The sequence below is a fragment of the Acinonyx jubatus genome, chromosome E1 (genome assembly GCF_027475565.1).
Source record: "Acinonyx jubatus isolate Ajub_Pintada_27869175 chromosome E1, VMU_Ajub_asm_v1.0, whole genome shotgun sequence".
In the NCBI taxonomy this organism is placed as follows: Eukaryota; Metazoa; Chordata; class Mammalia; order Carnivora; family Felidae; genus Acinonyx; species Acinonyx jubatus.
In genome coordinates this window covers 58,232,638-58,246,430 of record NC_069397.1, presented here as the reverse complement: position 1 = coordinate 58,246,430, position 13,793 = coordinate 58,232,638, and the positions used below count along the sequence as shown (strand labels likewise).

Genomic DNA, 13,793 nt, shown 5'->3' with positions numbered 1-13,793 from the left:
GGCAGGGCGGAAGGCGGAGGCGTCCCGAACCGGCCCGGCAGCTCAGGCAGCGGCCACGCCCGGTCCTTCACGCCCTCGAGTTGCACCTGTGCAAGCTGAGTTCTGGTCACCTGCGGGCACAACCGAGGTCACTTGGTTTCAGAAGCCGAAGGAGCAAACTTCAGAAGAAGTCTAGAGACACAGAAGTCATCGACCACCTTCCGGCAATTTCTAGTACCCTTTCATATTATTCTGGAATTTTCACTAATGGAAACGGAACGCATAAGGTCGCCCCCTCTGTGTCATTGTAAATGACCTCTCGGGGGGACCTGGCTCTGCGAATGGCCAACAGTAATGGGCATCTCCACCTGTAGGGGACATCGTTCGGGTAAAAGGCCGTTCAGCTTCAGGCCTCGCTGCCCTGCATCTGCCCAGAGAGCTGACTGGACTTGGATTCACGTTTGGTCCGACAACCCAGGGCTCCCTTCTACTAAGCAACGGGTTACCTCTAAGACGTATTTTTGCTTTTTCACAGACTCTCCCCTCCACTCACGGCGCACGGTCAAAGCCCCAGCACGTCCTGTGCCAGCAGTCGGCCCCGCCTACCTCAAGGGTCAGCTCAGTAGCCGACGGGCACATTTTCAGGTGTCCCGCCCCACAAGCCCCACCCCGACTGGCCAAGGGCAGGGCCGTCTCCGAGGAGGCTCACTGGCGCGAGACGCGGGTCTGCACCACCCGCCCCAGACGTAAGATCCGGGTGACTTTCGGGGGCCGACGTGGGCTGCTCGCCCTGAACCCCACGTCGCACCTCTGGACAGGCTGCAAGCAAACCGAGTGCCAGCGAGGCCTCTCTGGGGGGTCTCCTGCTCCTCCCGCTCCTCCTCCTCTGCACCCCGGGGGTCAGCTCTGCTAGGGGTTCCTCACCCCTTGGGCACAGTCTCTGTTGGGGCTCCCAGCCCTCGCCGCCCGATGCCCGACGGGAGCTGCCGAGGGGAGGCTCTGCTGTGCCCACTGGAGAGGCCCGCCCCTCTGCCAGAGTTAGGGTCCCCGAGACGGAAGACCTGGGATCCGGCCACGCATCGGTGACTTATTTATCAGCATTCCACCCGGGACCATCTGGGAACCACCCTGAACCTCCACTCCCTCCTGAAATAACTAGAACGGTCCTGCCTCTGCCCACTTCACAGGCTGTGAGGACGACGTGAGCAAACGCACGGCGGGGTGCCTAGAAAACACAGCCAGTGAGGAGAGGAGGGCAGAGGACGCGCCAGCTACCGTCCCGAGCCCTCACTTACGCCCGCTCGCCCACCCGCACGAGCACCACGCCAGCCAGGCATCAGCAGCGCCCCCGCTTTACAGACAGGGAGCTGAGACACAGAGAGGTGCAGTAACCACCACAGGTCACAGCTGGCGTGTGGCAGGGCCCGTTTCAAGTCAGGCAGCCCGGCTCCGGACTCCCGGGTTTTACCACTCAGTCAGCGGAGCCCCAGGAGACTGACGGAGAGCCTTCCCACGTGTTGGCAAACTGGGGACAAGCAGGAGACAGGAAGACATAAGGGACAGGTCTGCTATCCTAACGTGATGGTCCTGCCTTGGTTCCGTGGCCTCTGGGCTCCAGCACGGCAGCCCCCCCCCCATCCCCCCACCCCCCCACTCCCCCCACCCCCGCCGCCTCGAGAGGGGCTGGAACCCCTGCACATCCTGAGGGCTGAGCCAGCCGCATGCAGGCCAGCCGGGCTCTCACGGAGCCCCGGGACCCAGCAGCCGAAGCCTCTCACGGCTACTGAGTTTTGCCCAGGTCCACATACCACATTAGCACTGAAAACACTGCTCCCTCCTAACATTAACGCCCGACGACCCCCAAGCAAGATCGATACCTGCTGGTTACCTGGAACACTTAGTGTTTACCAACCTGCCTAGTGGGGAGACAAAGAGAATCCAGAATTTCATAAGCCGTGCGGGGTGGATGGGAGAGGGCGGGGGTAGGGGCAGAGGAGACTGGACTCCGGGCCCCGGGGCTACAGCATCCAGTGGACGCGGGGATACGGGCGTTCCACATCTGCAACCTTGTTCTGGCCACTGATGCGGCTGGCGGAGCGCTTCTGAACAGGGCGCTCTCTCTACCACAGGACGTGTTCTCTCTGGCAGTAACAAGACGAGGAAGGAAACAAATCGACACCGAGAGGCCTCACGCCGAGGAGGAAACAGGTACTTGTTAAATGGCTGCCAAACCGGGCCAGCCAAGCGGTGGGCTAAGGCCGCGCCCCCAGGCGAGCCCGTCACCCGGAAGCTGGCTCCGTGCATCCAAAGAAACAGCCACCAAAGTGATTCGTGACAAAGTGATGCCCGACGCCTCTCACCAGCCAAGTCTGTTCTGAGCAAGGCCCCAAGCAGGGCTGCCCGTGGGCCCAGCAGCAGCCACAGGAGAGCCAGACTGTCGGAGTCCCTGGTCCTAAGGTACAGCCGTAAACGTCTCAGAAGCATGCTCGCTGGTCCCAATTATTTACTTTTCAAAGGAAGTTCTGATTTCGTGTTCGGTTCCTGATGTTCGTGATGACGCTCTCTGTCGGGCTAATCCGATTTCCATGCGGAGGGAGCATCGGAGACCCGGGAGAGACACGCGGGAGCGAGCTGGGGGCCCCGCGGGAGTGTCGAGGCCCCGGTGACCTCCCACCGGCCCCCTGCCTCCGCCTCTGCGCTCCATGTTTGCGGAGTCTGCCTTCCGGGCTCGCGCTCGTCCGCTCCGCCCTTGGTTTCGAGGGCGCTACTGGGGACGGTTTTGCCGGCCCTTGACGGGACGCCCTGGCTCCTTCCCGCGGCTGGGCCCGCGAGCGCACGCGTGGCAGGGAACCAAAAGCCCTCGGGGAAGGGCCCCGGCACAAGCTCCCCGTCTGTGAACCCCTGTTCGAGGCCAAAGGAACTCCTCGGGTTTCCGACACACATCTTCCCAGCGTGAGCAGTTTCACACAGACTTGGGAACATCCTTGCCTCTCTCTACTTTGCGCCTTAGCCAGTGACAACCCTTCCTTCCTTCCTGAATGTGCTAAGGAGGCGGGAGAGAACCACGACAGCTGGCTTTCTTGTCAAAATCCACAAAGTCGAGGCTTCTCGACGGGGTCCAAATCCACTTCTGAAACAGGGGCTCACCTGGTGCGAACAGACCTGCCCAGAACACGCCGTCCTCCCATGCTCGGTGAGGCCCGGGGACAGGCTCGGCGGGCACGGGTGCAGAGGGGGCTCCTGGCACCTGACCGGTAGACGCCAGGGAAGCTGTCCTCACACGTGTGGGGACGCCTACGGCCACAAAGACGGACCATCTGGCCCTGAGGTGAGCACTGCCACTTTGGGAAACGCTGCTTTCAGGGAAAGAACGAAGGTCTGATTCCAACGAGGACCTCCGGATTCTAACCCAGCAAGACGGAAACAAGCACGGTGCAGAGAGATGCACACAGTGTATGGCCAGTCTTACCTAATGTGTGTGAGTACACACGTGTTCACAGACACGCCCGTCATGAGAACGTTCACGCGGCTGCTGCAGACGGAAGGACGCAGGGTGAAGAGGCAGGAAGAGAAACCAGATTTTTTAAAAATGTTTTATTATTCATCTTCGAGAAAGAGACAGAGACACAGACAGAACCCCAAGCAGGCTCCAGGCTCCGAGCTGTCAGCACAGAGAGGGGCTCGAACTCACGAGCGAGATCATGACCTGAGCTGAAGTTGGATGCTTAACCGACTGAGCCCCCCAGGCACCCCTAAAAGCCAGACTTCTCGTTTTGTGTACGTGACTTGGGATCCGCTAAATATTTTACATAACTGTAAAGCAGAATTAAAATTTTTAAAAAGCATTTCTTAAACATCTTAAGTAAAAGGACACCAACGAACACAACTGTGCACCTGGCTGGCTGTACTGCTGGACGGGGAGGAACGCATCCACGTGACTTTAAAACAGGGTGACCTGGGGCACCTGGGTGGCTCGGTCGGTTGAGCATCTGGCCCCTAATTTGGGTTAGGGTCGTGATCTCAGTATCGTGGGATGGAGCCCCACTCTGGGCTTCCTGCTCAGCATGGAGCCTGCTTGGGACTGACTCTCTCTCTCCCTCTCTCTCTCTCTCTCTCTCTCAAATTTATAAAATAAAGAAAACACAAAAAGAAAAACAGGGTAACCTCACTCTCTATCTGTGGCCTGGTGCCAGAGAGAACCACAAATGCCTGATGAACAGTTTTTGGTAAAAGAACACTGGTGCTATGTTGGTTGTTGCTTTCTGAACGTGCTGATGTGATGTGGCACGCAAGAAATGAGTGACTGTGTTGGTGCCCGTGAAAAATCTCAATGGTCGGTGTGGGAGAAGGCAGATCCGTGGGATTAAATAAAAACCTTGCAGTTTCGAAACCTAATCAGTAAGCACTCATAATACATTCTACCTTCATTTACTTATTTATTTTTTTGAGACAGGGAAAGTGCTCATGCCTGTGTGAGCAGCCAAGGGGCAGAAGGAGAAAGAATCCCAAGCAGGCTCCACACTGTCAGCACAGAGCCCAACGCGGGGCTCAGTCTCAAGACCCTGGGATCGTGACCTGAGCCAAAATCAAGAGTCGGACACTCAACTGACCGAGCCACCTGGGTGTCCCTTATAACGCATTCTACCATTAAAACAGAGAGGCAGCGGGGAGAGAAAAGTCTGAGTGTGGGCAATGGGCACCCCCGGGACCCAGATTAAGCTCTCTAAATCCCATTCCCACTCAGCTGACTGAAGACCTGGGCAGAAAACGTACAAAATGAGAACAGAGCATCCTGCCTGGTCACACCAGCTAGGAAAGAAGTGATCACAAGCTACCAGGCCCATATCAGACAGACTCGGGAGCCAAATCACAGAGCCCCCCGCCCCCCGCCCCCACCGGCCAAAGAGGAAACAAGGCCAAGGAGGAAACAACGTGCACGCCAACGTTTAACAAGTGTAACGGTTACGCTTTTACTGCACGCTGACTGGGACAAACACATACCCTGCAGGTTACCTTAGGAGAAGCCCAGTCATTATTCTGAAATCTGCTAAACAAAGGAAAGTAAGTATTGGTATTGGCTTTCCTACATGAACTCTACCTTGAGATACCCAAATAATCGGTGAGAGGTAGTTTCTCTTTACGGCAATCAATATCTCAGTTAACAGGCAAGGGGGGGTGGTGGTAACAGAATTACATCATCACCATTTTACAATTTCTAATGGATGGATCCAGGTATGAACATCAATGTCTGCTAACCTCACTGAGAGAACACAACCAGTCATCACACACATCCTAGGGGAAGTACCCACCACCGCCTATGAAACGCCATGCCCCCCGAGCACCCCTCCAATTGACCGAATCTGCCGAAGCCTCCAGATTGACCTATCACATAGAGGACAGTCAAGGGCAGGTGAGTGTGGCTTACCTAGAGCCAGGCAGGGAGAAGCAACGCGCAAAGTCCAGACAGCAATGACCTCTACACGAGCACATGGCCCGGTGTCTTCAACCAATAAATGGCAGGAAGAGACAGACACACGGAGCAGGATGGGGGCAGGGTTCTGACTTGCAGAGATTCTATGGATTAAGAGGGCACATCAACCAACCACAATGTATTCACCTTACTTGAACCCTGATTCGAATAAATTCCACGTGTGTGTTTTTTTTAAGTCATGATTATCTTTATTTTTATTTACTTACTTACTTACTTATTTATTTATTTATTTATTTAGAGCCAGAGAGGGTGTGCGGCGGGGGGGGGGGTGGCTGGGAGCAGAGAAAGGGAGAGAGAGGATCCTAAGCAGAGTGGGGCTCAATGTCATAAACCACAAAGTCACGGACCTGAGCCGAAATCAAGAGTCAGCCGCTCAACCGACTGAGCCACCCAGGTACCCCAAGTCATGCTTACCTTTAGAACTACACTGAAGTATTTACAGATAGAATTATACGTGTCTGGAGTTTGCTTTAAAGTGAGCGGGGGGGAGTGGGTGAGAGAGGGGAGTGGGGGCAGCAGAGATGAAAAAAGGCTGGGAACAGGTTGATAACTATCGAAGACAGATGACAGCAGATGTGGACTATTTCCATGATAAAAAGTTTAAAAATTAACACGAATAGGCCACAAAAAACAAATGAAGAGACAAACAAGCAAACAGTATTTCCAAGTGTTCCCATGATGAACACGAACTCCCCTAGAGTCACTTGTACACGTAACGATAAAGTCAACATTGGCCATCTTTTATTAAAATTGGCTTACACGAAGCCATTTGTTCAAGGCTCAGCCAGGCATTTTACGGTGTCCAGACAAAGTCTGAAATGTGTTGTAAGCACAGGTAAGACATATGTGCCGATGGCGTGAGAGATTGGCACATCTGGACAAAACCTGCTTCACGAACGTAACACAAGTCCTGTAAACGAAAGAAAGAGTAATGATAGAGTGAGCTCTTCGGCTCAACCCTAACTGGGAAACACGTCCGCGAGTAAGCGTGCCGCTTCCCCACGGGCTTGCTGCCCTTCCCGGCTGAACGGATGCCAGCTCCTCCTGACGGGGCCATCTCGGCGCCTCAGTCAGCGCTCTGGCCACACCGTCTTCTCTGACCGGCAGTCCCGCACCAGAGGCCAGATTCCCGCCAGGGAGGCCTTGGGGAGGGGCCCCGGCCCGGCCTTGGGGGACACAAAACAGTGGGGCACGGGGTCCTCTGCTTCTGCTCCTGGCGCGTGCCCCTCCCGCCAGGCCGCTCCGTGGTTTCCGGGAGGAAATACGTGATTTATCGAGCAGACCGGGAGACGCGTCAACTTCTCTAAGACTAACGCTGCTGTGGGGAACGTGGACATCGACGTGTGCGTCCGCTCACCGGCCTCTGCCGTCTGGAGGCCCCCAGAGTGTCGGCCAGCCTCGGAAGGCAATCCTGCTCGTGGGTGAGATTCCAAAAGGTGGAATGATCTGATAAAAGTTTAGAAACGCTTGAAGCAACATTTCGAGGCAAAGTCCTTCCTATCCAAATCGGAAATGCCACCTTCTAGTACTTGATTTCTTGCAATCCCTCAGAACTGCAACAGGCCGGCCGCTGTTTTGCTTAAGAGGCCACCCCAGGGCCACCTCCGTCCCTCAAGGCGCGGTTTCGGGGCCGTTTTTGTCAATCAGGGTCGTGTCAGTTAGGCGGCCCACTCACCCGCCAGGGCTCGAGGCTGGGGACAGAGGCTGGACTTCGTCCCTGCGTGCCCTGGGCAGGAGGCGGCCCGAGGGTGGCAAGCCCACAGTCCGTTCCTGCCTCTGCTCTGGAGAGACATCTAGTCTCAGTAACAGAGATGGCAAAGCTAATAAAAAAGGCGGGGTGGGGGGGGGGTGCCTCCCACGCCCTTCACCCCTGCAGCAGAGCTCTCCTCGTCCTGGAGGAGACGTCCTCGCCCCACGAGAGCTGCCCCTCGTGCTGGAGGGGCAGAGGGTCTCCCGGCAGCAAGCTGAGCAGACAGCTGGAGGGAAGGCAGCCAGAAGCTCCGGGACATCGTTCTCCTTGACGAGAGAGTGGTTGTCCCTCCTTTCTGTCTCTGAGCACAACTCTACGGTTTGGGCCTGCAGCGGCTACTTTGCCATCATGAGAGCAGAGTCCAGAAAACAGAGACTCATCCAGAATCCTGACAGTACTGAGCCACGTTCATAACCAGTCCCGGAACCACGTACCGTCAGTCCACCGTGAGCTGGAGAAGCGGCCCGGTGTGACGGCTGAGGGCCAGAGCCCATCCCAGCCCTGCGGTCCTGGCAGAGTGCTGGCCTCCCCAGCGCTCCACTCCCTCGGCTGTAGTCGGAGGGGCCGGGGGGGGGGGGGGGGCACCTCAGTTTTTGTGCAGCGTGAATGACCCAACACAAGAAAGCGCTCAGACCAGGGCCCGGCACACGGCGCCCGCCACGTGATGGTGACCAGCGGCATCGGGTAGGCGGCCGACAGGACCGTCCCCGGCGCGGGGCCTGCCCTCAGCGCGCAGCCCTCTGTACGTGCTCAGTCCCCGAGACCACCACTCCCACGGTGCCCCTCCCACTTTCCTGTGGATGTCTCTAAACCAGAGGCCACCGGCCCCACCTCTCCTCCCCGTCATCCGCACGCCATCCGCACGGCCCTAATCCCACGCGACCGCACCCTCCCGACTGCCCCACCTGTTTGCGCTTATGGTGTGGACCACGCGGACACACGCACCCTAAACGGCCACTTACTGTGAACATGCGTAAATGAGTGAGTACTGCAGGCTGCACATATGTCAGTAAAATCCTACAACATCTGTTCATCTTCCTCAAGGTTACAACTTTCCGACAGGCAACGTTTAGGACCAGAGTGTAACGAAGAACCGAAACAGTGCATCTGACCCAGACGACCAGTCCCTGCGACGCAGTCAGTCCCTACAGACCTCGGCTTGAGCTCCAGGCCCTGACTGCGCCCCAGGGTGGGCACGGGCTGCCAAGTCAGGCAGTGAGTGTGCAGAATCCGAAGCAAACGGCACCGACGGTGAAGCCGCAGGAAGCCGTGACGTGAAGCCAGGCACACCTGTCAGGCGGCCAGGCCCTCCCAGGCCATGAGCTGCGACGGATGCTGGGGACGGGAGAGGGTGCCTGCCTCCCATCTCTGGGCTTCCTAGAACCCGCTGTTCACTCACTTGCTTCCTGTCACGCGGTGAAGCCGCTCCTTCATTCCAGGGAAGGGATGTGCTCAAACAGGACTCAGGACTCATCCACATGAACCAGGTGGCCTGTCCTCATTCCCCTCTTCCTAAACCACTGAGCCTTGTGGCTCCACTGTGGGCGCTCGTCTGCACGATTCTCACACATGCACAGACACCGGGCACTGAGTGTCCCCCAGGTGCCCAGTCCCGCGTGCACAGGGCCACGGGGTCGGGCCCCCGTTGCGGTGAGCCCTGCGTGTGCTGGGGCGCTGGTTCCAGAAGATGCAGACAGGCAGGTCGGCTCCCTGGGTACTGACATGACAAAACGGGAGTTGGCCATCGGCTCCAACTAGAACGGATCTGAATCGATCGCCATGTGATTTGAACCCTCACAGTCTCCACTTTTAAGGCTCCCATTAAAACAAATCTCACTCGAGATTTAAAGTAAGACAGATCTAAGAGCCCAAAGTAGAATGGCCCAACTCCGAACCGCGGGAGACAGGGATCACCTGGCTTGGCGGGGGTGGGGGGGTGGTTAGCATCTGATTTCATAGAAGCCAGACAAGTATCTCCAGAGGAGAGCACTCCAGACAGCGTCCTCATTAGCGGAAAATCGTGGTCCCCAGCCTTCCCAGGAGGAGCACTTTCCAGGAGACTGATTCACTGCAGAGAAACTGAATCATGTAAATGATTCCAGAAAGAAGCCTGGGGAGCTGAGTCTCTTCAATTCTTGTTGCTGTAAGCACTGGGCGGGGGGGGGGGGGGGGGCAGACCCACACCAGGTAAGGAGGCATGCAGGCTGTCTCCAGGCTGTCTCCTGATCCTGGGGGGGCCTCAAGCCTGGGCACAAGCTGTCCATGACCACCATGCCACCATCCAGCCACCCACTTCTTTATCTCAGAGACACAGGACCTCAGGAATAAGCAGTGGGGACAGTTCAGGTGGCCCGACAGAGCCCAGAGGTTTGAGTCTTCCCATGATACCCCAACAAACAGTGTCCAGGACGACCCTGCTGGTCTACCTTCCCTTGCTAGAAGGGGTCTGGCAGCCAAAGGCAGCTGGGAGTTTACAGAGCATAGCAGCTATCACCCAGGAACTTAAAACATTATGGAAATAAAACATATTCTATGAGAAAAATGGGCTGAAGACTTGAACAGACAATTCACAGCCAAAGATTTGGAGATGGCCCTGAAGGATACAAAACTGCTCGAGTTGACTTAAATGACACGGACAAAAGCAGCCCGAGACAGCATCTCCCACCTACCAGACCACACACACCGAAAAACATCAAAAAAGCCCACCGGGCACTCTGAGGTCAAGTGCTTCACGTGTTGCCAGTTGGGACAGAACATGGGACCCGAACCGCATGCAGGGGAATTTGCCAACGACCAGGAAAAGGCTCCCCAGGCACTTGTTTGATCCAGAGACACTATTACTAGGAATCTGCCTTGAAGACACATCTTTAACAACACAAAACACATCTGAACAATGCTATTCAATGCAGCAGGGGTGGGAGTGGGCACTTGGCTCCCACATACCACTCCCAGCAGGGGGCAGCAGCCCCCCGGGGATGCTGGTCACACCAGGGCTCGCCAGGGAAGGAAGGAAGCGGGGTACAAGCAGGGTACGAGCAGAGGCTGGAAGGGCCACCAGCAGCCAAACCTGGGCGACAGAATACTCGCCAGAGCAGAGCATCCTCGGAATGAAGGAAGAGCTTTCTGCTTTATGATGGTGTAAAAGGATGCACGAGGGCGAAGAGAAAGGTTTTCTGACAGTAGAATCCCAGTCAATACAGAAGGAACCGTGGAATTAGAAAGTCTGCATCTGTCACCGTCACAGCAGCGACCGACTCGGGCAGGGATTGTCAGTGGAAGCAACACCAGTACAAGGAACAGGGTATTTCCATAGCCCCAAGTGCCCCCCACAAGGAGAGAAGTACTAACTAGACTCTCACTGCAGGAAGCTGCAGGCAGTGTCATCACCAGCAGCGGGACGAGGGGCAGAAGCGCCTGGGGCGGTGCCTGAGCGCATGGGCCCGTCTGCAGCACAAATGCTCGGCCCAGCTCCAGCCGTAAGGAAGCGACGGGGAGGTGCAGACTGAGCGCGCGACGAGGACGTCCGGACGTGAAAGACGACGTGAGAGGAGTGAGTGGCGGCAGAAGGCGATGTGTGAGCCTGGGCCGGAGCCCAGACGGGGAGACGTTCCTGGAACAACCAGGAGGTCCGGTTACGAAACCAAGGAGATCATAGTATGGGGTTTCGTTACATGTGCAGTCCTTATGTAAGCAGTCCTTGTTCTGGAAAACTACACACTGAAGTATTTATGGATAACGCGATGTTTGCAAATTTCAATTGCTTCAAGAAAAAAAAAATATACGTATATACATATATATAGGAGAGCACAAAAGCTAAAGAAAACAGGCGAGTACCACAGTTTGAAGCCCTCTTTACCTCCTCCCAGTGCAGCACACAAGGAAGCTGATGGATCCCAGCCCCGGGAGCGCCTGGCACACAGCAGGTGGGCAGGCCTGTTTGTTTATGTGCAAATAACGAATATATATGAACAGAGAAAATGCGCATCTCCAGCAGGGCGACCCAGTTCCCACACTTGAGTGGAGCAGTGCGCCGGGCCGGGCCGTGGGAGGGCGGGTGCCATACAGGGTGCCGGGAGGTCCCGGGTGCCGTGTGCGTGGCCTGGGGAGAGGCCAGACCATGGGACCCAATGGACAGACGAGAGACTTAGGAGCGGAACCCACAGGAGCTGCAGGCGTGGGAGCGGGCACGGCAGCCAAGGGCGACCCCTGGGCTCCAGGCACAGGCTGGATTCCTGCTCGTCACCTGCACTAAGCACACGGGGGAGGGGTCGGCCTGCCTGACCTCCACGGTCTCAGGTGTGAGGGCAACACAGCCAGCAGTGTGGAGAGTGAGTCATTAAGTCTACCCTGAGAACACACAGGTCTCCAGAACTCCGTTTCCCTCCACAGGCCTCAAAGGAGCCAGCGGCGGTGTCACGGGGAGGGGAGTCACACCGAAACCGAGCTCTCAGCATCTCTGCAGCCTTGTTCACCGGCCGCGACGACGAGCAGGAAGCAATCCCTCTTCCCAGCCCGCGTACGTCAGTTTCCTTCGGCTGCGGCAACAGATCACCGCGCGCTTAGTGGTTCCAGCTAACAGACACCCATCCTCTCGTAGTTGCGGGGGCCGCAGATGCAAAACCCGTATGTCCGCGGGGCCACACCCCTGAGGCCCTGGGGACGAATCCTCTCCTTGCCTCTTCCGGCTCCTGGAGGCGGATGGCGTGCCTGGGCATTCCTCGGCCCGTGGCCACCTCGCTCCATGTCTGGCTCCGTGTTCACACGTCCTTCTCTGCGGGGTCTGTCGCCAGGCGCCCGGCAGGATAAGGATCCACATTCCAGTGAAGGCCGCCCAGGCGAGCCAGAGTAAGTTCTTCCCCTCGTGATCCTTAACTTTTGCCATCAAAGGTGATGCTCGCAGGGTCTGGGGATTAGGACGTGGGCGAAAATCTTTTAGGGACCAACCAGCCTACCACACGTTGTAAATGCCTGGTGTAATTATGTCACGGTAGCCACAGGAAGATCTCACATCATTTACCGATATTTTAACACCCTGATACGACGATAAAAAAATGATAAAAATAGTAATAATAGATAATAAAAAGTTCATTCTTTACTACTGTTTGTGTAACACGGGAAAAAAAGATCCAAACACAAGAAATTTTTGGTCATCTTACTATTTGGCCACGTATTTCAAGCAAAGGAGGAGGTAAAGTCTAAGCACATACGATACATGCACTCGGCACGACGGCGTGAGAAACCACACGGAGTCTGCGCTGGGCAGCACAAAGCCTGCAGGCCCGGCCGAGAAATGGTGGGTGTTTGCACACGCACACTCACTGTGACACAAGTCTCCCGGGTGTTCTTTCCCTAGAAAGACGTGGATCTGAGTCCAGTCACGAGAGCAGTCACTCTGCGGCCAGCATTTGGAGACCACGTGTCCCGGGTGACGTCACCTGGCCTTGCATGGAGTCCACGCTCCCACAGGCCGTGATCTGCGGTGAGGCGCTCACCCGGCTTGCCCACATGCGCACCCGCACCTGGCGAGCAGGGCTCCGCCCGGTACTCTTCCTGTTTTGCCGTGTCTGAACGGGAAATCGTGGCAAAAAGCAAGTGAACATGGGAAAACCAGACTTCTCACCCCACTCGTCGAGTTTAGAACGCTGCTGCTCTCCCACAGAGGTATGACGTGGGACCTCGACGTGGACCTTCAGATCCAAGACTATTCCCAGGGGAGGCGAGTTGTTGCCGCATCACCAACCAAAGCCCCGCAGGTGGCACAAAGTGGGAACGACCTTGACCGCTGAGCGAGCCAACGACTCAGCCGACAGACACTGTGACTCCCGGTAGTTTACGGGCATCGTTCGGAGTATCTTCAAGTAACAGCACCATCGTATCCTTCCCTGGCATGGTCAGAGTACGTCTACAGATGCGGCCCGGGCGCCTGGAGGTGCCCGACACTGTGCCGAGCAAGGGTTCACACATCAAAAACCGGCTGGGCCACTGCCTTCCAGTCTCGCCAGGGCCACGTGACAAGGGCAGACGGCGGGGGCTCTATTTCGACAGCAGTCAGAGGAGGGGTGCCATGGGCCCTTGTGCCACGGGGTGAGCTGGGACCCGCGTCGTTCACACGGAGCTCCATCGGGAATAACTGTGGGACCCGGGGAAACGCGAACTGCTTCTCACGAGGGAAAGGTCAGGGACCCCTGTGCAGTCAGGACAAGAAATGAAGACCGAGCCTCGGCAAAGGGCGGGGATTCCCAGGAGAGGGAGAAAGAAGGCTGAGAAATGGGGGCTGAAAGGCAAAGCTGCGAACTCAACTCAGAAGTCCCTACGCGGGAGGGCAGCCCGCACCCCTCAGGCGGTGGCGCCCCCGGCAGGAAGACATCACGGGGCGAGACACATGCCACAGCGCAGCAGGGTGTGGCGTCTGGCCTGGAAGCGGAGATGGCCCGCGATGCCGGCCAGCACCCCAAGGTGGGGCACAGGGCCCGCTGGGAGACAGGGCCCCTCCTGGGCACTGGGCGTCTTTCCAGGAATAACTGCAGGTCTCTAACTTGAGGACGGTGACCATTTTACCCCCTGGTCTCTGGA

The 13,793-nt window shown here is 56.9% G+C and overlaps 1 protein-coding gene and 1 long non-coding RNA gene across 5 annotated transcripts in view; one reads left to right on the top strand and one right to left on the bottom strand.

The window, feature by feature from the left end:
• RPTOR (regulatory associated protein of MTOR complex 1) overlaps positions 1–13,793 on the bottom strand; it is a 334,022-nt gene that overhangs the window by 207,967 nt on the left and 112,262 nt on the right. The window contains exon 1 of one of the 4 annotated variants that reach the window (XM_027052280.2): positions 133–240. The exons of the other annotated variants lie outside the window; for them this stretch is intronic. The gene's annotated coding sequence lies outside the window, so the exon portion shown is untranslated. Of the gene's footprint in view, positions 1–132; positions 241–13,793 lie in introns of those variants that run through there. 4 annotated transcript variants of the gene reach the window in all.
• Positions 1,971–5,629, top strand: LOC128313479 (uncharacterized). Its single transcript, XR_008294244.1, has 3 exons — positions 1,971–3,172; positions 4,433–5,098; positions 5,212–5,629. It is a non-coding gene; the product is annotated as an uncharacterized LOC128313479 (long non-coding RNA).